Below are 13965 nucleotides of genomic sequence, written 5' to 3' on the forward strand. Positions count from 1 at the left end.
ACGTGCATTGGGAACCTAAAATTGCGGTCCCCAATGCACGGGCACCATCCATGTGGCTTGTGCCGATGGATACAGACCCATTCAACTTGAATGGGTCTGTGATATGTCTGCACCGCAAAAAAATAGAACATGTTCTATTTTTTTTTTGCGATTCGAAGACATGGACAGAAAACCACGGAAGCACTCCACAGCACTTCAGTGCCTCCGTTCCGCACCTTCCGTATTCTGGACCTATTCAAGCATTGCTGGAAGCTTGTAAGTCCCCATCCAACCCCATTAATTATTATTGGGGACCGGCGGAGATTCGCCCGCAACCCGGCAAATATGCAGAGACTCGTCAGAAAGAAAACCGATGCCCGCATACTCATATTAGCTACAAATAGTCTGTTTTTAATGGATGTTTTTTTTCACTAATGCCTTTCTGAGAAATGGATGTTAAAAATGTTCCCCTTCCAATGTATAGGGGCTTTCGGTCCGTGAAAACAAACAAAATGTTCTATTTTTTGACATCCATAATTCACTGGCTTTCAAAAAAAATCAGCCGTGTGAATAACCCTATAGACTGCCATTGTTCTTAAAACGGACGTGTGACAGCTGTTTCCACTGATGTGTGAATGTAGCCTTACGCTGTTTGTACATGGCCAAGTGCAGCCTGTGAAATGCCATCTGTGTGACGGCCAGTAGACCCCCTGTTGGGATGGAACTCACAGCATCATACATCACCATGATGCAGTGAGTACGGCTCACACAATTTGGCCGTCACGTGGACCATACACAGCCATGTGAAACAGCCAAACATTGAAGCTAACAAACCTAAATTCTATAGAGCACCAAAATATTCCTCCGCACTGTGCAGAGACTCATCCCTCACATAAATCCCAGTTCCCAATGGGATTCACATTTGAATTTCCCTCTCAAGCATATACAACTGTCAGGGTGTTTTTTTTTTTTTTGTTTTGTTTTTGAGTCTCGATGGAAACCCACGTTAACACAGGCAGAACATCCAAACTGTATGCAGATGTTGCCCTGCAACCAATAAAGCCAGTGCTAACCAATAAATAATCTATAAACCCAAAATCTGCATTTCTTTGGAGGTCAGCCTTGACATAGTAAGTTAAAAATCAAGACATTTTGTAACATTTGCAATAATATACTCCCAGTGCTACTAGGTAGAAGTCAAATATAACCATTATCGCTTCTCAAGTGCTTTCCTTAATGCGGGTGTCCTTTTGTCATCCATTGGGCTGGAATATGTTGATATAACTTTTTTCAACTTTAGGGAATACCATGTTGAATTTTTTTTCAACATGTGCCATATGTCAGAAGTTCCTTCTAAAGTATGTCGCCAACGCAGACTGCAAAGACAGTGTGAGTGCACTAAACAGTGAAGGGGGAACAATTAATTTTGATTCTGTTGCCCATCACTAGAGTCAATTACAAGTATTTAAAGAAATTTGGCTTGTGAGGAAAACTCAAAAATTAGTTGGAAGTACCTGTAGAACAGTGTGAAAAGTAAGACGCTCCCTATGATCTATGACCAGTCCCTAAAAGCAATAAATCCAGGCAAAAATATGATATGTTAAAAGGACCAGTGGCACCAGGTTTACAAAAGTTACCGGGGTTTTTCCAAACATTCACCATATCTTCTCCCCATCCAACAATGTCACCATTGTAACTGTGTACCTGCGCCGCTGCTGAAGGAAGCACTACTCTATATGCAGGAAAAGCCTACAAATTTACCCACAAATTGAGTGCCTGACAAGAAGCAGCTCATGGTGACTAACAATTCAAACAAAGCACATTACAGCTACAGACCGATCTCCAACCAGACAAATGGCACAAAACTATTAGGATTATGGAGCTGTAGATGTAATGTGCTGCCCTGATATAGGGCAAATTATTATGGCTGACCGATCCGGGCTTGTCACTTGAAGAAAATCTTTTTCCATAGGTCCTTTTAAAGCATATGGGCATCATTGGAGGCTTTGCATACAAAAAATACCTTCTGTGAATCAGAAAGAAGAAGAGTTCTTTATAAAGGGCCTTTACAATGGGCAGACCCAATTTGTCATTCAAGTAGTTGCCAACTCATGCTACATTTCCCCTACAATGTTGGCAGCAGGAGAAATGTCTGGTCAAAAGTGGCTTACCTCGGTGATAATATTGTATTGGCACATTTTGCTGTAGATTCGTGGGAGATAATCCACTGCGTACCTGAAAGGAGTGGACACATATCTAATTTTGTGCCTCTTCATACTGATAATCAGATGGGATCTTCAAAGTCGGACCCTTCAATGTGATGGCATATACTAGCCATTGGCCATAATTTCTAATCATGGAAACGCCCATTCAGAGTTAACGGGCCCCTTATACTACTGTATCAGTGATATACTGTGGTGTAATACTTGTAGTTGAGGAACACTTATCACTTGCATTAGGCACTGCTGTAACAGTCTAGAGGCAGAGGGCATCTGTTCAGAGTCATTTTAAGGATTTCTGCCAAAACAAAATTTAAAGGGTTACTGAATTTTCCAAAAACTTTTGATATGTCATAAAAACATATGTTTTGATGGTGGGGGTCTGAGTGCTGAGACCTCTGCCAATCCGTAGAAGGAGGAGAGAGAACTGCAGTAGACAGAATTGAGATGGGCACATAGACTTTCTGTTGAACCCATCTCCTGCAGTGAGGAGAGAGAGTTCTCTAAGGGGTCTTAGCACTAAGACCCCCAAACCCTTTGATATATCTCCATAACATATCAAAAGTAAAAAAAAAAAAGTTCAGTGCCTTAAGGATCCATGTGAGACTGCAATGAAGCCTAGAACTTTTAGGAAGAATACACATCGGACGCTAGTGGGGTTAATAAATATACTACCTCCTTCTCCTATGTGTCTGTAAGAAAGATTGAAGGATTTAAAAAGTCTGTCCCTTGGACAAAGTCACACCCATCTCCACAAGAAGTGAAGAACACAGATCCTATTATATCACAAGTGACCACAGAGCTGACCCACTGGGGAGCTTGTAAAAACCTTGGCTGTGTTTGGTGGGGTGGGAGGGAGGAGACAGAATGAGGTCAAGAGCCCGATGTGTTGCTGAACATGAGGGCAGCCTGTTAAATCATTTCAACAGTTAACCTTTTCAGTGCCAGAATTTGCCTAAAAACAGACGTATTGCAGATTAATTCCACATAAAAAGACTACAAGAGCCAAATAAAATTAAAAAGAAAAATTAAGTCAAAATATGCTTCTTTTGTTCTTTACAAGGAACAGGAATAACCGTTACTGATTTAGTGAAGACCATGTGTTCAGAAGACGACTTCAGGAATTCACTATACTCACTTTCCATGTGAACTAATGAACCAATCCAGACCACCAAGGGCCCTTAAAGGTGCAGAACTACTGTCTGGAGTGCTCTTAAAAATGTAGGGCCCACACACTGTTACAGATCCGTAATATGGCCACGTAGGAACTAGGTGTGCTGTATAGGATCTGTGCATGCAGATTTAACATGAACATGGATCCTTAAATTGTGCAAAAATGTACACTTATTGACAAAAAATATATAATGCACTAAGAAGGAGCTTTTGGAATTGAATTAAACCTTATGGTTATGATTGTAATAATGATATATGTAAGAGATTACAATATCAGAGCGAAGAGACTACATTTATTGGGGAAAACTGTACAATTGAAAAGGAGGCTCTAGTACCCTGTGGGGCTGCCTCTAGCCTGGATTCATGAAATCAAACAGGTTCTGTATGGTACCCTGCAGCACATTTGCCCGCAGATGTTGCAGTTAGACCTTAGTGTTCCTCGTATCACTACTAGTGGTGACCGACTGTCATATGCGATTAGTGTCGGACTGGGGCATGTAGGGCCCACCAGTAAAATTTATTTTGGGGCCCACTGTACGGATAGATTCGAATATAATAAATAATTTAACAAGTTTTTATATTAACATAGGCTGGTGGAGGTGCTGTACATTAAATATATGTATGTAGTGCAGTAAATCTAATGTGTTATGTGCCACTTGTGCAGGGGGTGGGAGACTAGGGGCCCACCGGGGGATTCACCTGTACCCCTGTTGGCCAGTCCGAGCCTGTATGCGATGGCTCCCCAGATGATCACACTAGCAGTTGGGGCAGTGTGTCACCCCAGCAAAGGCAGGATTGAAGCACTTACTACGAGGACTCCATATTCGAAACCAGCGATCATTGGATCCCAAACAGAACCTGGATTTATCTATATGGTTCCAGTCCATAGCAGATGAAGTTTATTGTTCACAACACCAATTCAAACAAAGGTGATGGTGGCTGGCTGTCAACGGTAGGACACGTAATGGGCGTTGTGACACAAAACTTAGATACCATCTGTTTCTGGTGGACAATGAAACTGTGGGAGTTGCTCGTACTTGTCGGTGGATCAAATGATCCTCTGTACTGGCGGTGTGTCTGGGGTGTCCAGACCCTGTTCCCAGGTAACTGGTGCTCCCAACACCTCCTAACACCTAGGTCGAATTACCTAGATCATGGGAAATTCTACGAAACAACCACCCTGCTTCTCTCAGTCCAATGATGCACCCTCTCTCAAAGTCAGTCAACTTGGAAAAATGTCTTTGAGTGCATTGTAAAGGCATCTATAGCAGTTAATGATCTCTCACCAAGAAGTACACTACCAAAAAGTAGCCTAGGAGAGCTTTTCACAGGACAGCGGAGGAAGCACTTTTACACCCTCTTGTAGCAAGACCCAGTGTCTATTAGACCACACTTGTAATCATTTACATATTTGCCTGAGACATACCTGCATACCGAGTTTTTGACATTTCTATCTAGGTGTGATATTTTTTTTATTTTTTCAATGAGTATTTGCTCCAGTTAGAAATCTATAAATGTTTTTGAAATGCATAACTCTTATGATATAAGGCGATTTTACTTTAGTCGATTTATGGTTTAAAGGGGCTCTATAGTTTTAATATTTTCCGGAAGGAGACATACACATCAAAATTCTGACTGGTGGAGGCCTAGTTGCTGGAACCTACAAAAATTCTTTATACAAGAGTCCCTTTAAGCTTAGTAGAAGCATGGCTGACTCCCTGAGCTTCCACCTTAATAATCATGCAGAGCGCTTCTAAATCACTCTTCCCTATCACAGAGTAGAAGGAGATACTGTGCAGCCATAAAATTAGACAACTTCCTTCCCTGCACTGCTACAGCCTGGATAATGCTGGAGGTGAGTAACCACTGGGCCCCCAGATATTAAAAACCTCCTTCACTGCCCTCGACCAGGGATCTAAAATAATCCCTCCATGCCCTAGACCACAGGAAATTGAACCCTTCACTTCCCTAGACCACCAGAAATCCTGAAATAAACCCCTTTACTTTCATAGAAAACCAGATATATTGCCATTAGGCCCTTCACTGCCCTAGACCAGCTAATTATTAGGGCCCTGTGCATTAATATGTCAGAGTATTTCCCGATGACTACCTCTGAGAGAAAGCTCTGACGCATTCCAAGTCGTCTATAGGCGAGCTACTGTGAAAATACAGTATTCCTCTCTGTATTTGTATGGTGCAATTCCAAAATAGTAAAAAAAAAATATGTATTATTAAGAATTTTAAGAATTGATTTGTCGCAGTACATTGATGCTTGGTTATACCTCAATTCACAATCATATCCTCTACTCAAATAAATGTTCCCTACAGCACAAATGGTTATCATCATTACAAAAGTGTTCCCTGCATTGAGAATTCAGTATAAATAGCCTACACCTACACAACACATCCTGAGCTATAGGGTAAACAACTGGAGGAGATTGACACAACCCTTTGATCATCCCGTTGACAGGAGAACCACAACACAATTAGCTGAACAATGAGAATTGTTGTAGTTTGTACAATAAACCTCCGGATACCTTTGCCCTTGCAATTGTGACTGTCTTCCTGTAGTAATATATGACTTGCCTGGGGGACTTCAGTAGCTCCATCTTCTTTAACATATTGGGGTTGTCCAAGATAATTTTTTAAGGCAACAAAAGTTAAAAAAAATATAAGAAAATGCTCATTGTCCTGAACCTCTTCCCCACCAGCACTGTTTCAATGCTGCAACCATGACATCATGTTTTTGGCTTCTGCAATGATGTGCCTGTATACCACACGGGACGGTCACCTTCAATCATTGGCCTCGGCAGTGTACGGCATGGCATGTCACCACTGGAATCATTAAAACATTGGAGAGGATAGGAGCAGCAGCACTGCAAAGGAGGTGGTTCAAAACAGTGAAAATAAATTTATTTTTTATTAAAATAACTCAAATAGCTAGCAAAACCATTAGATCACAGACTAGCAACATTAGGCACCCCAGCTGTGGCGAAACTATGATTCTCAGCATGCACACTTCGTTGGATGTTCTTAGAACTCCCATAGAAGTGAACGGAGCATGGTGGTAGCTGTAGTTTCACCACAGCTGGAGTGACAGAGGTTGCTGACCCTTGTCATAAATATTTAGCAATGACACAGGCAATGACACAGGCCATACAGACACAGGCCATATTCATGGAAAGGCGTTGTCCAGAATGCTTTTTTTTTTTTTTTAATTAACCCTCATCGAGCGGTACCTGCGAAAAAATCTATACCTACCTGCTTCCTGTGGCTCACAGGCTGTTGTCACTGGACTTCTGGTCTGTATCTGTCAGCATCCTCATGGACATGGTCATCTATGCCGCTGCAGCCAATGACTGGCCTCAGTGAGGACATGTCCCCTAGCGGTACATGACTGCTGCATCACATCCTGTTGGTGGGCATGTCAATACTGAGGCCAGTCATTGGCCGCAGCAGCACATGTGACCCTATCCGTGAGAAAGGTAACAAACGGGGACCTGAAGTCCAGTGAAGACAACCCTGGAGTCATAGAGCTGGAATGTAGAGGCAAGCAAGTAAGCAAAGATTTCTTCACAGGTAATACTAGGTGGGTGGAGTTTAAATAAAAACTTTGACAACCCATTTAAGGTTGTCCCACCAAGACAAACGCTGTCCGTATATCCTATAAGGTATATGGATGTCAAAGAGTGGGACCCCCTAGTTAGGTCCACCCTGTACGCAAGAGTGGGGAACTGCTCTTGCTAAAGAACAAGGGTCTCAAACCTGTATCTACTCAGCAGTTGCTAAACTACAACTCCAAGCAGCAATGTTGGACAGGGGTTCCTTGGACCAGAGGAAATTATTCTAAGGGTCCAAACCCCATATCATATTTTTTTCTCTTGAACCTTTGGGGTCCACTATGGTTTCAGAGCCTGGGTCCACCGGAGTACCTCTAGTACTCTGGTGGGCCAGTCTGACAGTGCCAAGCAGGCACAGTCGCAGTATGTGAGTTGTAGTTAAGTACTGAAGATTCACGGGTTGTATATGAGAATAGCTTGCATCAGGGGACCAGTCAAACAAAACGGCTTACCGGCTGAACCACAAGGTACCAGATCCTCACAAATTACAATGCTCTATACGTAAATAAATGAAAGAGCAATGATAAAAATGGCCCCCAAGGTTACTCCAACAAGCATATCAACTGCCATATATATAATTATCCACCATAGGGCCAATCAGGGTAGCCTACTGCGGATATATAAATAACAAACGGCTAAACAAAGGAGAAATGTTGGAATACCTTGGTAGTCAGCCAGTGAAGTGATCGGACCTCTGGTCAGCTGGGAGCGCACTCCGACGCACGTTTCGCTCTTCTTTCTCAAGGGGCCACTAGCCGTATGTTCTATTAGAAGCTGTAGCAGTTACAAGGAGAGAGCTGCAGCAGGAGGGACACACCCCCTTGAGCTGCAAGGCTGAAGATCTAGCAGAGCAATTGGAGCAGTGAGTGGGTAAATCCATGGACCCATGTGTGGTACAGGGCTGGTTCTAGCTTTGTTAGAAAGGTATTGTCAGATTTTCATATTTTTTACATCAATCACGACATACATGACCCCTTTAATTTATCTTTTGGAAGACAAGTCAAGAGAGGTATGCAAAAGAATGGCTGAAAATGTGACCTAAGGAGGGGAAAGATGTAAATTCAGTCATGTCTGAAACCTTTCAGGAAATAATCATGCCGTGCTCATGAGAAAGGCATGTCAGGCCTCACAGATGTATATGAAAATTCTTATGTCATAACGTGTTAATGTAAAATGAATAGAAGAGCGAGAGATTTTGACCGCTCACATTTTTCATACATAGAACTTCCGGTCAAAGTCATATAAATGCTTGTCACTTTACTAGGACATTTACTCCAGCTGTTTTACTATTGAGCTTTATATGGTATCTATCCTTGCTTTTTTATCACTCAGGCTGCCGATGCATACATGTAACCCAATCACAACTAGCTGGACTAGTGCAGAACTAAAGTAATGCAATAAAAACAGAACATTGGGACGGATGTTGATGGGGCATGTGGTGCAGAAGAAAAAAATCACAGCTGATGCAAGCCTCTAGAAATAGACACACCAAACTGCTGAGAGTCTGGATTGGAGAGAGGTAATGCAGTCAAAGTTTATAATATAGACCACAAACAAATGCTACCTGCTTTAAAGTTTGTGAACCCTTCAGAATTTTCTATATTTCTGCATAAATTTGACCTAAAATTACAGTAGATTTTCACACAAGTCCAAGAAGTAGATAATGATAACCAAATCAAATACATTAGTAAAAATACTAGACTTGGTCATTTATTTATTAGGAAAATGGTCCAATTTCACTTCTGCGTGAACCTTTAGGATTAGCAGATAACTTGAAGATAACTTTAGAGTCAAGGGTTTTCAATCAATGGGATGACAGGTGTGAGTGGGTGACCTGCTTTATTTAAAGAACAGGAATCTATCACAACACATGTTTGTGAAAGTGTATGAGGCCATAAACAAAGGAGATGTCTGAGGACCTCAGAAGAAGAGTTGTTGATGATCATCAGATGAGAAAAGGTTACAAAACCATCTCTAAAGAGTTTGGACTCCACCAATCCACAGTCAGACAGATTGTGTACAAATGGACGGAATTCAAGACCATTTTCACCCTCCCCAGGAGTGGTCAACCAACAAAGAGCAAGGCGCCTAATAGTTATTGTTTATGAGTCCACTATCAGGAGGACACTGAACGAGAAGGGTGTGCATTGCAGGATTGCAAGGAGAAAGCCACGGCTCTCCAAAAAAGAACATTGCTCCCCGTCTGCAGTTTGCTAAAGGTCAACTGGACAAGCCAGAAGACTATTGGAACAATGTTTTGTGGACGGATGAGACCAAAATAGAACTTTTTGGTTTAAATGAGAGGCGTTATGTCTGGAGAAAGGAAAACACTGCATTCCAGCATAAAAACCTCATCTCATCTGTAAAATCTATTGATGGCAGCATCATGTTTTGCTGCATCTGGACCAAGACAGATTGATACAACAATTAATTCTTAATTATACCAGCAAATTCTAAAGGAAAATATCAGAATATATGTCCATGGGCTGAAGCCAACATCCGATGCTGCATCTCCACTGGTGTGCAGATCACAACATCCGTTAATGGGGTGGTTGCAGCCAATAGCAGGCCGCAATGGTGATGGGCACGATCTGGTATTGGCTGCATCCCCTTCCCCCAGTCGATGGATGATATAATCTGCACGCCGGGGAGATGCAGTGTCGGCTGTGGAGGGATCCGGAAGGACACAGGTGTCGGGGACCAGGTGAGTGGATTTTCCAGGTTTGTATAACCCCTTTAAACTTTTGGAATGACCAAATCACACTGACTATAATGAAGTCTATCGGGTTTCCATTATGGATTCTGGCTTCTAATCGAACATCCACCACAGATGTGTACTTAGCCTAATAGAGAGGGGTCCCTGACTCTATGCTGTCCATATGCCAAATATGCCTTAATGACAGAGGATGTCCTAATGATATATAACCTTTAATGTCAGAAAAATATGCAAATGAGCCTCTAGGAGAAAAGGGGTGTTGCCGTTATATCTAGAGGCTTCTCTTTCTCTGCAACAGCCGAGCCCTTTCCACTTTGATTGACAGGGCCAGACAGTGTAAATGTCATCACGCCTAGCTCAGTCAATAAAAGTGCAGAGGGTGCGGTAGTTGCAGAGAGAGTACAGCCTCTAAGTGTAATGGCAACGCCCCCATTGCTCGTAGAGGCTCATTTGCATATACTAACACATCATTTTTCTTAGTAATGCGGACACATATTAACATGGGACCAACACAGATGCCTTCAGCTGCCAAGAGCACATGTAACAGGTCTGCCAGTTTATAGGTAGAAATCTATGGACAGATGCCATTTAATCGCCAGAAAGATATTTTTTTCATTTCTAATCGGCTTGAATATTCTGACACCTGAAAAAGGTTTTTGTACATTCAAACTTAGGTTTCAAAAATTGTGACTGATACACAAGGGGATATGAATGATGGCAAAGCAGTTCATCCGCCAAGAAAAGTTTCCCAGTTTTTCTCATACTACCTTATTCATGTGATTTTTTGCAAAAATAAGGCCAGACTGAGGACTTTTTTTCACTACATAGTGTATAACATGCCACACGTTATCAAAACTAATGTACCAGTAAAATGGAGTAATTGCAACCAATCAGGTTGCTGCACTGGAATAATATTGGTTACTTCTTTACATAAGTTCTGATGCATCTGACCTTAATATCATCCAATCTTCAATACATCGACATAGCGGATAATATTTAAAGGGGTTTTCTGCGATTTTAATACTGATGACCTATCCTCTGGATAGGTCAATAGTATCTGATAGTTGGGGGTCCGACACCTGGGACCCCCGCCGATCAGCTGTTTGGAGAAGGCAATGACGCTCCTGTGAGCGGCCTTCTCACAGCTTTCCCTAGGCCAGTGATGACATATCTGCCACGTGGCCTAGGCACAGCTCAGCTCCATTGAAGTGAATGGGGCTAAGCGCGATACCAAGCACAGCCTAAGGATAGGTCATCAGTATTAAAATCTCGGAAAACTCTTTTAAAGGGTTATTGCTATTGTGTAACAGGGAACTGTTTTATCATAACTAAAAGATCCCAAGCACATAGCGAAGCTTGTACAGCGACAGAGTTCCCACAACTATCCTATATAATAAAAGCTTAGTGTCAGTGCGCTGTGTCTGTGTGTGTGTCACCAGTGCTGCTGTGCCCAGCTCCGCTGTGCCTCCTCCTCCCCCTCTGCAGCCGCCTCACAACCCGCAATCCGGGCCCTGTAACCGCCGCCTGCCGCAGCGTCTTGAATATCCAGGTGCCAATAATTTCCCATCCAATTGTATATGCGCCCATGATGATACCTGTAACAATGGCCAAAAATGTCTATTCCATTGTCCCCGAACGGTCAGGGCTCTGCAGGTGCCCCACCACACACACGGGTGGCTGAGAAGGAGCGGGGCAGACGGGCGACTCCATGCTTTGTCCCCAGCGCTGGGTGACAGTGGCGGCGGAGAGAGCATCAGTGAGGCGGCACACACTACAGGAGCGGCTGCGGGAGGGAGGAGGCACCGGGAGGAAGGAAGGAAAAATCATCACTGTCAGTCCGCTCTGCACACAGGCTCTGGGGCTGACAATAGCGAGGTGCCCGCTGGACCACACTGACGTCTCCTCCGCCTGGTGCCGGCTCCTCTCTATGAGGCTCCTCACCCAGGGCACCCCTATTCTTCTCAATGGTGGACACACAGCACACCTCTGGCAGGAAACTTTACCTGAGCACCAGGGTGAGGGAGGATGTGCTCTGTAGTGCTGGCCTATCCCCTACATAATAAAAGCCCTGTGTGTGTGCGCTGTGTCCGTGCCGATTTTTACATTGGGCATGCACGGCGACCAATCAGGACATGGCACTCCACACGCACCCGCACCACCCACAACTGCGCGCCGGCCCATTGCTGTACCCAGCTCTGCCATGCCCCTCTCCCCCTCAGGCTTCCTCTGCAGCCACCTCACACCCCGGGATCCAAGCCCTGCAACCGCCGCCTGCCGCAGCGTATCCTTCACCGGACAACCTTATATCGGTGTACAATACTGGAGACTGATCACAGCATTACACACGTATTACACTCCAAACCCCATCATTGTATACATATTACACTCTAACCCCCATCATTACACTACAGCCCTCATCATTATATACATATTACACCCCCCCATTATTACTGTATATACCTATTATACTCCAACCCCTATCATTATACACATATTACACTCCAGCCCTCATCATCCATAACAATAAAAGCCTTGTGTGCGTGCTCTGTGTCCGTGAGTGTGTGCCAATAATTAAACTGTGCATGCGCGGTGCGCCGACCAATCAGCACACAGTGCTCCACACGACGCCCACATCAGCACGCTCCCCTCCACACGACGACCGCACCAGCACGCTGCCCTCCACACGACGCCCGCACCAGCGCGCTGCCCAATGACCGACGCCCCACAGGCATCCGTGCTGCCCACACCATCCTTTAACTGCGCATGCGCGCCGATCAATCATCACACGGCGCTCCACACACTGCCCACACCTGCGCGCCGGCCAATTACCACCGCTGCTCGCAGGTTATGGTGTGCTCTCCACGTCGGAGCACAGTCATTACTGTCCGTGCATCACAGTCAGAGCTGCACAGTCCCAACTCTCTCAGCCACAGACAGCAGCCACTGCCAGCAGTCTCAGCCACCAGTTAGTGTCAGCTGTCTCAGCCATCAGTCAGTGACAGCAGTCTCAGCCACCAGTCAGTGACAGCAGTCTCAGCCACCAGTCAGTGACAGCAGTCTCAGTACCACTAGTCAGTGCCAGCCGTCCCTTTGCCATTTAATATACACTGTTCCTACTAATGTCTATGCACTACTGTTCTAGCGCACGTTATTGTAACAGGCTTGATGTCTAGTGTATTATAAAACCATAGGCAGTAAGTGTGCCGCTATACGGTGCATCCATTTGGTGCTATATACTCCCTTGAAAATATAGTTTTTAGGAGATAGTACACCACATATTCTGCATTTTTTGCCTGAAAGATTACATAGGAGAAAAGGTTACACCGCATAATTGAGAGCACACGTACAGTACAGCGCTGTATTACATCTCAATAATATTACTGGGTGCATGTGCCATGCCAAGTCATGCAAGACATTTTACATTAGTACTCATTGGACCATTGCATCTTAAAGCATTACCACATCTTACGCTGGGTTCAGACCTGAGCGTACTTGAACGTACTCTCTGTATGCGCGATTGTACGGGCGTTTGCAATCCCGCATACAGAGACAAGCGAACGCCCATTGTCACGCGTTCCCGCTGAAGTCTATGTACGGGAACGCGCGACAAGACGCCCCAAAGAAGCTCATGTACTTCTTGGGGCGTCGGGCGTTTTACAGCGCGATAGGGAATCATTGGTTCTTGCCTGTTGAGCGTTTTACAGCGCGTAGGAATGAGCTGTAAAAAACGCTCAGGTCTGAACCCAGCCTTAAGGATTGTCGCAGTTTTCAGAAATTAGATTGTAAGCCCACACGGGCAGGGCCCTCTCTCCTTCTGTACCAGTTTGTAACTCGTCTTGTCATATGTACAGCGCCATGGAATGAATGGCACTTTAATAATAAATAATAATAATGATAATTCTCCCTCCATGCTCCAGGGCCAGATCCATTGTAAGTATGCAGAGAAAGAGGAGGAGGAAGAATTAGAAAATTAGGTTTTAGGATGTCTCGCCAGACTTTTACAGCACACACTTTAGCAAAGCATTTTTACAATGGTCTAGTCAAATTAAACTTTACTCTCCAAGAAAGAGAACCTTTGGCTGTAATGAGATGTCACAAAGAAGATGAAAAGGAAAGAATTTCTCACACCAGATGTGGAGTGAGCAGAGCCTCCTAAGCATAACAAGTGAAGGCCTCTAGCGATGACTTGGCCAACTCAGAATACGAGCAAGGTCTACAACATATAATGTCCTACGACAAATGTTGCTCCTGAAAGTTT

The 13965-nt window shown here is 44.0% G+C and overlaps 1 protein-coding gene across 1 annotated transcript in view; it reads right to left on the reverse strand.

The window, feature by feature from the left end:
- The window catches only part of MRC2 (mannose receptor C type 2), an 82096-nt gene that overhangs the window by 67617 nt on the left and 514 nt on the right, over positions 1-13965 (reverse strand).

Source organism: Bufo gargarizans, chromosome 6, assembly GCF_014858855.1.
Source record: "Bufo gargarizans isolate SCDJY-AF-19 chromosome 6, ASM1485885v1, whole genome shotgun sequence".
Lineage (NCBI taxonomy): Eukaryota > Metazoa > Chordata > Amphibia > Anura > Bufonidae > Bufo > Bufo gargarizans.